This window comes from Cupressus sempervirens, chromosome 8, assembly GCF_028749045.1.
Source record: "Cupressus sempervirens isolate cs-2001-9-10 chromosome 8, ASM2874904v1, whole genome shotgun sequence".
Lineage (NCBI taxonomy): Eukaryota > Viridiplantae > Streptophyta > Pinopsida > Cupressales > Cupressaceae > Cupressus > Cupressus sempervirens.
Window position 1 is genome coordinate 235,187,816 of NC_143125.1, and position 15,710 is coordinate 235,203,525.

The following is a 15,710-nucleotide window of genomic DNA, read 5'->3' on the forward strand; positions in this document are numbered from 1 at the left end:
CTTCTTTGTTAGGTTTGTCTATCTCCATTGTTAAATGCCATGTTTCAGGATCCTACCCAAGGATAGACAAGGTCTTCTATTTCTTCACCTTAGTCAATGTGGATCTAGAACGAATAGCAAGGGATAAGGTATCCTTGTTTGGAGCACCTTCATTTTTCCTCTTTCTCTTCCTATCCAAAGTGTCTTCTAACCATGAATCTGTGCCTATTACCTTTGAGGCTGTCCCAAGAGATTCTATGCTAAACATTTTCCTTTTGATTGGAGTGATTGTTTTCATGGTCGAAGAGAAAGGATTCTTTTGAGCTTGAGAGATAAGCTTTGAGGACTATTGGCCTTTCTTTATCTCTGTAGTCTTCTTGGCTACTTCATTTAACTCAGTGGACTCACTATCACTACTTCCTCCATCACCTAAATCCACTACTTGCACATGAGGACTGCTTGCAAGGAGAAGTGCAGGGCTTGTAGATGGGACTAAACTACTAGTAGATGAAGGAACCGGAGTAGTAGCACTATCTTTTGGCTCCTCTACTTTCTTCTCAGCTTTTGGCTAGGCACAAATCACTGGAGAGTAGCCATCTTGACAAGTCTTTGGCAAAGGAATGTTTTTATCTGGATGTTGGTCACCTCCACTCACCAGTTGAGTTGGTCCTTGAGTTATGGATAGGGTCACACCTAATGTGTCAGCTTGTGAGGAAGCAAGGGCAGACATTGAAGGAGCTTGAGTGGGGGTGCTTTTACTTCAGCTTCTTCTTGTTGTAGTTCACTTGACCCGCTTCCCCGTCCTTTTAACAATTTGGGCCATCATAACATCTAGATCATCCCAAGCATCTTGATAGGGGTTTGAACTGATAGGAGTATTTTTTTAACTTTTTTAAATATGTATTATTATACATATTCTACCCATCATCTTCAATTCCTTCAACATCAAGGTTATTTTTATACATTTTTACTTGATCTACTATGAGCCTAGCGAAAGCATGGTCACAGATTTTGAACTCATCTCTAAAATTGGCCTAGTAGTCTTCAATAGTGGTGACATGTTTGATCACATTACCAATCTATAGAACATCTCTTGCATATTCGTTTGGATCAAACATATGTCTCAAGACCTCGTACATCTCTAATTGATACTTCATTTTGAACACTTTTAACATGTTCTTCGCATCAGAATGGGACTCGTAACTGAAAGCTCCCACCTTCATCAAAAACTTGTAACCTTTCTTCTTTAGACTCCCACTCAGCACATTCACTTAGATTGCTTGCCTCAAGATCTTGATCAGCACAATCATATCGCTTGGATACCTCGGCAACTTCAAGGGGAACCCATCAAAAGTTGCAAGATGCAAATATGAAAAAGATAAGAATTGGATGAAAAAGCTTCCAATTTGACTAATAGCTACCATTACTTCTAGACTGAATCTCCTCTCTGGGCATCCTTGGAGCTCCCTAAAAATTCTCATTGTAAATGCATCATTAACTATTATATATTTTTCATAACTATTTTCCAGTTGCAAACATGGGTAAAATTCATAGGACTTCACATCATCAAGGAAATTGTCTACCCTCGGGAGGCCCTGCCATAACTATAGAGAAGCTAACATGTAAATCAGAAAAGATGACATATAGAAGGTGTTGTATAATTTTGTGGCATTGAGATTATTGGATAGGTTCTCACATACCTCATTAGCCCAATCAATATATTGGGTATCTGAGCAGATTACTTGTACCAAAAAGAAATATTGCTCAACAAAATTTAAAGCTTCTACCTCACCTTTCAATTTGTGCAGGAGAACTAGGATGTCTATAATCTTTGGTTTGAGATTAGTACCAAAAAGGGTCTTAGGAACCTTACTTTTGGTGCTTTGTGGCTTTTGAAACCATGATTGCATAATCTCCTTTCTCTGAACCATTTTCTTCATGGAAAACTCAAAGACAGCTCCACTGATTGTCAAATCTAAAAACTCTTGTCACTCTAGAATTTGTAGACAATTTACCACTATTTTTCTGTCAATGCAAATCAATACTGTATCATCCGAAAATACAATCTACTTGTTGTCCAAGTTGTAATGATTTATGCATTCGTAGATCAATTTCGAAGCTTGGACTATCACTGGAAAACTAGCTACCTCAACTAGCCCACATCCTTGGACCTTCTTTCTTATGGGATGAATTGGCTCTGATCTTACTCTTCTGAAAGTCTTGCATATCATAGAAATAGAGAGAGGTATTTGTGAAATTCTACAATGTAGACTTGATTCCATTCAGCCCATCAAAACCCACGAATCTAGTTGTCATTCTATTCGTGGATGAACTTCAAAATCTAGTAAAACAAAGAATGATAAATGCATAGATGCTAGCTTTTCAAACGGAAGTTGTGCAAATTAACACAATAACAGTTTGAGTAAGAGCAATAAATTTTGCAACTATTCATATATCTCTATATAGAAATTTTAATCCATCTGTTAATCTTTAGGGTTTGCACCACATGCATGAATTAAAGGAGAGGTTTGTTGTAGTAGTAAATGCATATTTTCAATGGATAACTTAATATCCTTTCATTTTTCCATTGGGCCAACAATAATTTTCTATCCTTCACATTTACTTTCTCGTTTTCCACTAAGTTATGGAAAATTATAAATAGAGTACTCCGTAAGGAAATATCTGCCAAATCAGATTCTACTTAATAGATCTTTCCCACAATGGTTATATTGTTTCCATAATCATCTCAAGATGTTTCACATACAATTTTTTGGTTCCATCCGCTTTCATACTTGATTTTCTTTAAAATCTAGAAAATTGTCTTCATGGGTTGAAAACTCGACAAGGAGAAGACAATTTTCAATTCTCCACCTAGGCTTGCCTTTTAACCTTTCTTTTGGAGTTATTCCTTCCTTTCGGTTTGGAGATGTCCACAAGGAGAGTGAAGCTTCATTAGGGACCCACCTTTCACTTCCTTTCCTTTAGAATTGCCTTTTGCGAAAAATAGACTTCATGGGTTGAAAACCCACCACAGAGAAGGTGAAGTCCATATTTTCGCAAGCTTTTTTTTATATGGAGAAAATGATAGGCCACAAGCAGATATAACTCTTGTGAATGATCCTTGCATGTTACGAGAATCTCCATCAGATTAGGTACTAAACTACCTACAAAAATTCACAACACAAAAGGAAAACCACCCGACTATGAAATGTGGAGAAGGGGAAGATGAAAAATCCAATGAAGACTCTCTCCACCTAAAGGTGTTTGAACTTAGCCCTGAACACCTAGGACTTTAGTAGGACACAAAATTTTTCACTTTTCAAAATGGTTAAGGGATGAAAAGTGGGGCAACAATTTAAACATTAAAAATTGCATAATCAAGGTGTTAATCTTATTCCTAATTTTGCATTTACTTACTGTACTACATCATCAGTATGCATGTTCATAAAACATAAAATAACATGATTAAAAATATCAAAGTAAAACATCACATGACATTAAATAACATAATAATGTCCAATATATCTAAAAATCTCTCGACATATCGAATCATGAAGTATCAAAAATAATAATGTATTAATTGTACTATGATGGGTCAGAGCAAGGCTTCACACTGTCACCAAGATGAGTTATATTTGCTTTGTAATTTCTCTTACAATTTCTTAGGGATAGATAGCATATAGATGGATGTGAAGAGTGCTTTCTTGCATAGATACCTTCATGAGGAGATCTTTATTGTTTTACCTCAAGGTTTTTTGGAGGACTCTTCTATGGTTTGCAGACTTAAGAGGTCATTATATGGCCCAAAGAAGACTTCACATGTTGTCATTATGACCTTATAGTGTATATTTAGCATCATGGGGCTGAGTTTTTTTATAGTTGTACTCTATGTTAATGGTCTCATCATTATAGGTAGCTCATCCTCTATAGTTCAAAATATTCGGCAAGCTTTGATGGAGTAGTTTGAGATGAAACATATTGGTCTTCTACACTATTTTTTGGGCCTATAGGTTATTCAATCTTCAGATGGGATTGACATACTTCAATAGAAGTATGCTCTAGATATGCTTTAGAGATTCAACATGCTTGATTACAAGCTTATGCCCATGCCTTTTCAGTTAGGTGTTAGCTTATCTACCACTTGGTCTACTCGTACAATAGATTCCACATTATATAGACAACTAGTGGGAAGCTTTTTGTACCTCACACACGCATCCTAATCTTTCCTTTGCGGTTGGACTTGTCTCTAGAATATCCCATGGTCCTCATGAAAGTCATTTGAAATTTGATAAACATATCTTGAGGTACATTTAGGGTACTACTTTTTATGACATTCAATACACATTAGAGGATCCTAACATTATTAGTTTTATAGACTCAGATTGGGTTGGTGATATAAATGATCAAAAGTCTACTTATGGTTTTTTTTTGTCTTGGTTCTAGACCTATCACATGGTCTTTCAAGAAGTAGACAACTTGAGCATTATCATCTATAGGGGTAAAGTACCAAGAAATCGTACTATTTAGTTAGGAGATTTTATGGCTTCAACAATTGATGAAAAAGTTTGTTTTTCCTCTTGATAGTCCCACTATTATTTGGTGGGACAACCAAAACACTATTCACATTTTTGGCAACCTAGTTGAGCATCAAAGGACCAAGCACATTGAGATCCATATGTGCTTCGTCAGGCAGTTGATTCAGGATGGTTCTCTTAATTTGGGATACATTCCCACGATAGAGCAAGTTGTTAACATCTTCACCAAACCTTTTACATCCCCACACTATATTTAGTTGTGTTCTATGCTTGGGGGGAAGGAAGTTTTCCTTGGGGGGTCTCGATAAAGCCTTCCTTCTTTTCTTTTAGCATTCTTTATATCTCTTTTTGCAATAGAGTTTTTCCCTTGTGGTTTTCTTTATTTCTCTATTTTATAAAGATTTATTTGTGATTAGGTACTTGATGAGGCCATGTTGTCAAGACCCAGGTTCTCTTTGAACATTGTAGTTCCTTTTTTGTCTTTCTTGTATTTTTTTTAGTCATATTGTGTTAGCCCCAACTGATATTGTAATTGATAGTGGGAGATTATTGGCTAATAAGTGTTATGAATGTATGCAAAAGAGCCATATACGTTGTTATATTATCATTGATATCAAATTCTTAGTTGGGTAGACATTATGCTAACTCATAAAAGTACCATATCATTTATATTGATGAAGATGATTTGAAAAAAGTATGATGAAGAAAAAATTGATATGTAAGGTGTTCAATGGGTACCTAAATGAGTTAGACAATTATTATGTAATATTGGTTTGATTATTTTAAAATCATGTATTGTTGAGAAGTATTGAAGAACACAAGTTTAGCTGAGTCACAAGGTTAATGAAGGGAGACTATATTCATCGAGTGACTACAGTATTGCCTAAGTGATTATAAAGGAAGAACATGATATTTCCTGAAAAAGATAGTATTAACTAAGTTATATGTTTCCCAAGTGAATGTAATATTTACTAAGTGATAGTTGGATGAACAAGTTTGGAAATTTGGAATTTGAGGTTGACTTTTGATGGAAATAAGGAAAGATCAAGAAGGTCTTAAGTGAGAGTCAAAGTTACTTTCAAGATCTACGACTGAGAAAATTTAAGAAGGATATGATGAAGGAAATTGAAGAAGGATAAGGATGGACACAAATTTCTATGTAGAGTTATATTTTCTATGTGTCTAAGTTCATTGTATGAAGGAATTATACTCTATAACCTAAGATCAATGATTTTGAGTTTGTATAGTTGTCATTGGTAAACATTACATTTACATTGGAAACATATAACTCAGTTAATATAGACTCACTCAGGAAACACTATGTTCTTCCTCTTCTTTTCAGTCACTCGAAAAACACTATAGTAACTCGGTGAATACAATGTCCCTTTATTAACCTTGTGACTTGATTAAGCTTGTGATATTGAATATATTGCAACAACACATGATTGTAAAACAATCAAACAATTAATACATAATCACTATCTAGCTTATTCAAGTACCCATTGGATACCTTACATATCAACTCTAACTTCATCATACTTTCTTCAAATCCTCTTCATCAATCAAATGATATGGCACTTTCCTAGAGTTAGTGTAATATCTAGCCAACTAAGACTTTGAGATCAATGAAAATATAACAAATATGACTCATTTACATACATTAATAGCACCATCACCTAATGATCTCTCATATTAATTACAATATTAGTTGGGGCTAACAAAATTTTTGAAATCATTTGTCAATCCAGATGATAATAGAAGGCTTAGAACAAAATGTTATTAAGGATACTAAACAAAACATCTCCATATCGATAGTGACACCTGATATGATGTCTCTCATAAGGGGAGAGATTAGCATGCCCCCATGATTGGGCATCCAATATCATAATTATGCAATAGAAATTAAAAACCCAAAAGTAGAGAGAATATCCATTGATACATTAGTAAATCAAACCCAAAATTGTTCAAAGTATCACAAACTAGGATAGAAAAGAAACCATATTCATAGTCTTGCACAATACCCAAAAACACAACCAAAATACTACCAAGAAGAAAATCCTTTTGCAATATAGAAAGGAGATATTAGTTCAGGAGTACCCCAAATCAAACTCATAGAAACTAAATCATTATAAACATGAAAGGAATCATCACCTAAGTAATCAGAATTGAAATCAAAGCCACACCGAACTTCCTCAGTCTTTCAATAAATCAATGAGAAGACTACATTGTTATAAGGGAAACTACATCCCACCAAATAAATTCTCAAAATCAAAGTAGAGAACAAGAAGACTGAAAATTGATTCATAAGAGCCTTGCTAGGGTGGGGGGAGATACCCTCATGTTTAAATATGGACATAGAAGAATCCTTAGGGAGAAGCCTCAACAAGAAGCCTCCTAGGCAAAAGATCCTAGAGTACCTAGTTTGTAACCATATGAAAAACTAATGAGAGCATTATTCCTTATATAAGAATTCAATAGAGAATTCACAATTCAACTTGATCTTGAATTTAAGAAATTGGGTATATCTGGGGTGGGGGAAGGGGTAAGGGGAGAAAGGCCCCCTTATGCACCAATATTCAAATTAAGGGGAGAAAGGCCCCCTTATACTTAAGATATATTTTAATATATGCGACAAATCTTTTGAGATAGGTTTCAGACCTCCCCGAGATAAGGTAAAGATTCTAGGAAATTTCAGGGCTTCAGGAATTCAAACTTAGCCAAATTTCAGGGCTTCAGGATTTCAGACTTAGCCAGATTTTAGGATTCACCTCCAGTTTTGTTTGAGTAACTAGTGTGTCTTTACTATGCATTGTTAACTCTATGGACTAATGTTTTCTTCTTTTGTAGGTAAAAATGGCATCCTCAACTTGTCGAGGTCATAACTTTTGACTCGAGCCTTAGAATTCATAACTGCTTACACTGTTGGAAAGAAGAATTGAAGATCTAATTTCAATCCCTAAAATAGTGAGCCTTTGGCTATCCAATTTTATAGACCGACGAAGGTTCTGACTTGAAATTTTGAGCGAAAGACCTCCAAAAAGGTCACTTAAAAATGCCTAGAAAATTTGTGAAAAAATATGAAAAAGTTGCAAACATTTGATCGTCTTGGATAATTTGGATCACTTGGTTTCTCGCCGAGAAGGATTGTACAGGTGGAGAGAAGACAAAGGTCAAAGATACAGAGGTTGGACACATAAAGAAAATTAGGTTACTCATCTTATACAACTATTGGAGGCAAGATTCAACGCTAGTGCCTTGGGATTTTAGATTGAAAAAGCAAGAGTGCAAGTTTATGAAAGTGATTGGCTATAAAGAGGGTGTAAATCATCAAAAAAGGGCAAAGAATGTATACAAAAAATGATCTAAAACCCCATTTGAGAAAAACTCAAAAACTGTTTTCAAAATTGAGAACTTTGATTTTTTGGTGAATTGAGCTCTGCAAGTCTGCAGCTTTGCAAGTATGCAGGTCCGCAGCTCTGCAGGTATGCAGGTCCATAGGTCTGCAGCTACGCAGGTCCATAGCTTCGCAAGTATGCAAGTCTACAGGTCCACAACTCTACAGCTCCACATTTTCATGTAGGTCCACAATTCAGAGGTGCGCCAACAGTTGACTACTAGTTTCAAAAATAACACTTTCCATGCATTAGGAGCGCATTTTGATGGCAAGTTAACTCCGACACACATCAAGTGAAGGGCCAACTTCTATTTTTGGTGTCTCCATGCACTTCTACTTCCACTGATGGCTTCTTCCTACTTTATCTCTCATGTTTTCTCTATTTTCGACATGTAAAGGGCTCATGCATCCAATTAATGAATAAAATATGGATGGAGTCCCTCTAAGCACTAGTTAGATTGTCAGTTTGTATATATTTAGTTTGTTTAAATATTTTAAAAGTATTTTATTGCGTCAAGATATCTCTCACTCTCAACACAAATTGAGGAGACGATTTCTTATAAATACCCCATTGTAAAATGTAAGAAGGGTCACCATTATTATGCAATAAAGTTATGCTTTTGGTGCTAGCATTTAGAGTGTATTTATTCTTGCCTAAATGTGTCATTGTTTTGTGAATTTTATTCATGAGATTCTGATTGAGCCAAAGGTTTATTGTGTTGTTTCTAGTTGTGCGATCTTTTAGTTCTGGTGTTTGCTATAGATATATGAATTTCGTTGACGTAACAAGCTTGAGAAGAGATCACCCGATTGTGTCTACATAGCTTTTTGTCTTGCATGAGCGCACTTTCTGTGGCCTTGTGATTTGATGAAGAGTGAAACATCATTCGATTTGTTAAAGCTTCTCACCGACGATTGCATTAGTGGATTCAAGGAAGCGTTGCTCCAGTTTTCATTGGTTTCCTACCGATTGTTTCGAAGGTTTAACTCACAACGTGTTGTGTTTTGTAGCTTATGTTCGTTTAAAAATTTCAATTTCAAGTCATTTGATTTCATGTTATTTTCTTTTAGTTTCATTATTTGCTTTGCTAACCCCCTGTTAGAATAGGACCTCATAGTAGCTGCATTGTTAGAGTTGCATTCATTAAAAAATAAAAAATACAAAAATATTGTTCTTTTGGTGTGATATTTTGAGACAACAAACAGATTTACTTCAATTCCAAATAAAATAGTTTTTTTAAAACCAGCAAAGGCCTCCTTGTGAACACTCACATTTATCTTCTACTGAGCAGATTTTGGTACGTCGCAAGACAAACACTGAACCTTGGAGTGGATCCTTAAAAAGATTTGCTTTTCAAGAGAGGAATTACACTATGGATTCCTATCATTGACCTCGTGCAAAATGAATGCCCAACAATTATTAGATATTGTTTCATATTCAGTTGATTTTATAATGAGATTACTTGGTACTCTATACTTCATGAATGGATGATGATTAATACAATATTTTCAGTTATTGATGATTAGTTAGATGGATTATCATATGTGTTTTCTTATGGATACTTACCCCATACTGCATGTGTGTGTGTGTGTGTGTGTGTGTGTGTGTGTGTGTGTGTGTGTGTGTGTGTGTGTGTGTTCTATTTATGTATGGTGTTTCTGATGTGGTTAAGGAAGGGAGTTGTAGTCACCTGCTAGTCGGGATCTACATGATGCACCACTTCCTACCATTGTCTGTTTAGCTTAGAATGTTGTGTTTGTACATGTGTGGATTTTATGCAGGTTGCAGGTACCGGGAATCGACTTCCTTGAATTGCTAGGATGAGCGTACCCTATCACATTATCTCAATGGTAAGAGAGGGGAGATAAATTATTAAGTCCAAATCCTAAACCTTTGAGCCATTTGTCTTATAAAATTAGGACAAGTATCTGAGTTGTGTACCCTCTAAATTTGTCGGATGGCATTAATTCATGATTATAACCCTTTAGTTTGATTTTGTATGTGTTTTGTTATGATGGGTTTTCGTATGTTACTTTATGAGTCTTTGGTAAATTTTCTATTAATTAAGTCTAATTAAAAGATTAAATTAATGATTTAATTTAATAGAAAATTATTACGATATTTTAATATTTAATTATATTTAATTAATTGAAAAATTAATTAAATAAAAAGAATTAAATTTTAGAACGTGATAATATTTATTTAATTTAATATATATATATATATATAGAGAGAGAGAGAGAGAGAGAGAGAGAGAGTTCATTTTTTAATAAATGCTAAATATAATTATTATTTAAGTTAATAAATGTTTATTGATTAACATTCAAAAATAAATTAAGAAGTAAAAAGATATTAATTTATTAAAAGTTGTTAGATTGCATGATGTATGCATGAGATGAAAATATAAGAGATTAATTAAAAAGATAAAATAAGTGAATTTAATAAAGATGTTTTAATTGCATAAAGTGCGCATGAGATTAAATTTAATAAATCAATTAAAAGAGAAGTCAAGTGAAAATTAAATAAAGTAATTTAATAATGCAATTAATGTGCATGGAAAAGATTAAGAAAAGATAAAAGAAAAGTTAATTTAGAGTTGAAGTTGGGTGAGTAGAGAGTTCTCTCGGGTGAACGCACAATTAGTGCCCTGATTTAAGGAGAGAACTTATCACCAATTGAGGGTTCATTTTTCGAAGGACCGCAGATTTTGGAGAGGGGAGAAATTTTTGGAAAGGAGGAGATTCTGAGAGGAGGAATTTTCTCTATTTTTTTGGGGCGTAGTGATTACCATCAATGTCCAGGTAGACGCTTGTGATTTTTGCATATTTTAATACACTCTATCTTTCTTGTCTTCATCGTGTCTGTTAATGTTTGTCTAAATAATTCTCTGTGACGAATCTTTCAATCTTGTAATTTGGAATTTGGGTATGCATGTTGTTTTCGTCTGGTTATGGGAAATTAAAATATCATTGCAATCCTCCCTCGATAGAATCAAAATTTGGAAATTAAATCGGGATTTGGGTTTGAATTAAAATGAGATCGAGAAATTAAATCCGGGTGGGGTTTTGAAAGAGAAGAAAATGTTTAAATGGGAAATTCAAATGGTTGATAGTAATTCTTCTATCAGACTATATTTGCAAATGATATTAAAAAAAGATATATATATATATATATGTGTGTGTGTGTGTGTGTGTGTGTGTATATATATATATGTATATATACACATGTATATATATATACACACACACATGTGTATATATATATACACAGTGTATATATATATACACATGTATATACACATGTGTGTGTGTATATATATACACACATGTGTGTATATATATACACACATGTGTGTATATATATACACACATGTGTATACACTATATATATACACTGTGTATATATATATACACTATGTATATATATATACACATGTATATACACATGTGTGTGTATATATATACACACATGTGTGTATATATATACACACATGTGTGTGTGTATATATATACACACATGTGTGTATATATATACACTCACATGTGTGTATATATATACACACATGTGTGTATATATATACACACACACATGTGTATATACACACATGTGTGTATATATACACACATGTGTGTGTGTATATACACACATGTGTGTATATACACATGTGTGTGTGTATATATATACACACATGTGTGTATATATATACACACATGTGTATACAGATGTGTATACACATGTGTGTATATATATACACACATGTGTGTATATATATACACACATGTGTGTATATATATACACACATGTGTATACACATCTGTGTATATATATACACATGTATATACACTATATATACACAGATGTATGTGTATATATATACACACATGTGTATACACATTTGTGTATATATATACACATGTATATACACATCTATATATATACATATGTCTATATACATGTGTGTATATATATACATAGTGTATATATATACACATGTATATACACATATGTATGTGTATATATATACACATGTGTGTGTGTATATATACACACATGTGTGTATATATATACACACACATGTGTATACACATCTGTGTATATATATACACTATATATACACAGATGTGTGTGTATATATATACACACATGTGTATACACATCTGTGTATATATATACACATGTATATACACATCTATATATATACACATGTGTATATATATATACACAAATGTGTGTGTATATATATACACACATGTGTATACACATCTGTGTATATATATACACATGTATATACACATCTGTGTATATATATACATAAATGTGTATACACATGTGTGTATATACACACACACATGTGTATATACATACACACATGTGTGTATACATACACATGTGTGTATACATACACACATGTGTATATACATGTATATATATATACACATGTGTGTATATATATATGTGTGTGTGTATATATATATACATACTATATATATACACATGTGTGTATATATATATATACACATGTGTGTATATATATATACACATATGTATATATATATACATGTGTGTGTATATATATACATGTGTGTGTATATATATACATATGTATATGTATATATAATATATATGTATATGTATATATACATATGTATGTATATACACATATGTATATATATATACATATGTATGTATATGTGTATATATATATATATATAAAATTTTGTTTGGGGATGGGGGTGGGGGTGGGGGTGGGCGTTATTGTTTATAGAATTTATATAAAATATATTTTTAAATATATATATTGTTGAAATATTGTTTTAAATATATATATATATATATATATATATAATAAAATATGATTGGGGGGAGGTAGCGCCACCACCCCCCACCTCCCAACCCCTGGCCCATCGGTGGTAGCCATACTTGCTATCGCAAGCACTGTGATAGCCATCGTAGGCCCTATGACAGTAGGTTAGGGTCGTGGCCTTTCTTTTTAAGCCAGTGGCAAGGTAAGCCAAGGTGAGTTTTAATTTCTTTTTGTTTATGTCTTAAAATTTATTTATTTTTAATTTTAATTTTATTATTATTTTTAATATAATTTGTTAATATTAATTATTATTATTTATATAATTTGTTAATAAAATTTATTAATAGTAATTTATTAATATTATTTAATTAATTAATAATTAATAAATATTAATTATTAAATAATTTTTATCAAGAATTTTTAATTAATTAATAATTAATGAATATTAATTAATAATTAATGAATATTAATTATTAAATATTTTTTAAGAGTTATAATTTTTAATAATTAATAATTATTAAATTTAAGTAATTTGGGTTATTAATGGTGCTAATTTGAAATTAATAATTAACATCAATCGACAGATGTTTAATTATATTTATTGTTGTTATTATTTAATGAACATTATGATTGGGATTGTGGGTATTTAATTTTTAATAATCAATGATTATTATAAAATTAAATAAATAATTACCCTTGAACTTATTGTCTTTAAATAATTGACTTGATACGAGATCAAGATAATTGTACATTTGATTTGAATATTAAAATGGGTTAATTTTAAGGTTAATTTGTGAATTTTATCTACTTGGAAACATACATTGGAACGGAAATTGAAAATTTCCATTTAACCCAACCATGTATTTTCAAAATAAACTGAAACATGAAACTTACACTTTGTATCTATATGTTGTCTATGTTTGGGGTTTTCAGGTTGATCTAGCTTTAACCAATCTTAGGTTGTTACCAAAGGCTCGGAGGTTTTGTGAGTGTGGTATCATGCTGACTCGATCTTGATTACTTTTACTTAACCATGGTATGTGATGGTATGCTCTATGTTGAGTGTGTTTATATTGTTGATTATTGTTTTTAGTGCCTTGTGGGATGATGAGATTTATGCTATGAGATATTTGACTTAACCATTTTTGAGTCCTCGATCAGTTATAATTGAGTTGCTTTCCAGTCACTTTTATAGGACTGAAGTGTTTGCTATGTTCTTGATAATGTCATGTTGTGACATGTTTGACTTAACCATTTTGATTCGTTGATCGATATTATTGGGATACTTTCTGGTTACTCGTTAAGAACCGATGGATATTGTGATTTATCTTTGATGCTTTCCAGTTGCTCGCAAAGAATTGATGTGATTAAAATGATTATCTTTATGATGCTTTCCAGTCACTTGTATAAGACTGAGGTGATTTTACTATGATTCTTTGATTTGTGATTTCATGAGCTTAGAGTAGGTAATCTATATGTGTTGTTGGGAAGTGGCTTGCAATGGGGGTCGGGGCCCTAAGTGGTTCCCAGGTAACCCATTGTAAGTTGTTTAATAAGTGAAAACATTACACTAATTGAGAGTTAAATGAACCTAATAAGAGTCTTTGTATGTTCTCACCCATGCCTCGAGTGCTAGTATAGACTAGGATGGGAGTAGAGAGAATGTTTGGTTGCGACCTTGCATTCTGTAGTATACCTTGTCAGTGCGAAAGGATAGTAGTGGCTACATCGAGATCACTAGGGATCCTGGGGTCCTAAGAGACTACCAAGGTAACTCCAATGTGATTTGTGTGATGACACTTGCCTGCTTACATAGTAGGTTTCCTATGTGTCTTGTGTACCTCTAGGTATAGATGTTGATTTGTCTTGGAACACTTGAGTTAGAATGCTTTTAGGATTTTTTGGACTTAGAGAGTACTTTGATATTTGCTTTGATATCCTGTTTGGGACTTGAGACTATCTCCTTAGTGCAATGGGAGTGGGCCATTTAGGTTCCACGTGGTCGGGTGGTAGTGCTTTTTACTCTTACCATTGAGATCTGTCCATTGTCACCATGGCTAGAGCTTCCTTGTCTGCATTTTCTTTCATTCTATCTCTATATCATTTTGATGGATGGTTATATTTCATGAAGGATGTATATATCTTTTATGAAGGATGGATGTATCATGTATGTTATGGTTTCATTTATTTTATTGCACCTATATCATGGATCTGAGGAGGATGATGTATTTTTGTTTCTACATATGTATACTCTTTTAGCCTTTCATACCCTGTGACATGTACAATGGATGATTGAGCATTCTGAATTTAATTTGCCAAGAGCCATTCGGAACAAATTTATATTATTTAAATGGACATTGGACTTTTTAATTATTCTTTCATATGGATGTGGTGTTTGTTGGACTTAGTATTAATTAAATTTAAATGTGACTCAACGTCATGGGATCCTTAAGGAATGTAACATATTATGTATGCTTATATATTATTGTATGTTATTGCTTCCGCTACTATGTGTTTGATGTGTATGTTATTCTTCTTGTTCAAAAAAAAAAAATTGTTTAACAAACTAAGTAAAACTTTAGGTTAATTCTTTTGGATCCCTTGGCAGGCATTACAATAACTCCAAAAACAACTTAGTCTAATAAGTGTGTTTGACTCAAACTTTAAAAAAGGTGGACATATAATATTAGGGTGTTGTGTATTATCACATAAAATATAAATAAGAGGTCAAAACAAGTTATTGTGACCATTTCAAAAGATTATAATGTCTTACAAGATTACACATTTGTTGAGAGTTCAATCAAAAAAACAAAAATAGCTTCTAGATCCCTTTACTCATCATTTGAAGATGAGTCAACCTCCACTTTTCTATCATCCACATAATCGGAGATGAGAAACCAAGAGATTCTATGCTACTTAGGAGGGTTGTAGATGTTCATAACATCTAAAAGAAGCTACCAGTTTAAGTGGATGAAAGGTATTCTTGAGTTAAAGTAT

The 15,710-nt window shown here is 32.8% G+C and overlaps 1 pseudogene; it reads left to right on the forward strand.

The window, feature by feature from the left end:
- The window catches only part of LOC149542363 (endoglucanase 25-like), a 64,034-nt pseudogene that overhangs the window by 12,206 nt on the left and 36,118 nt on the right, over positions 1-15,710 (forward strand).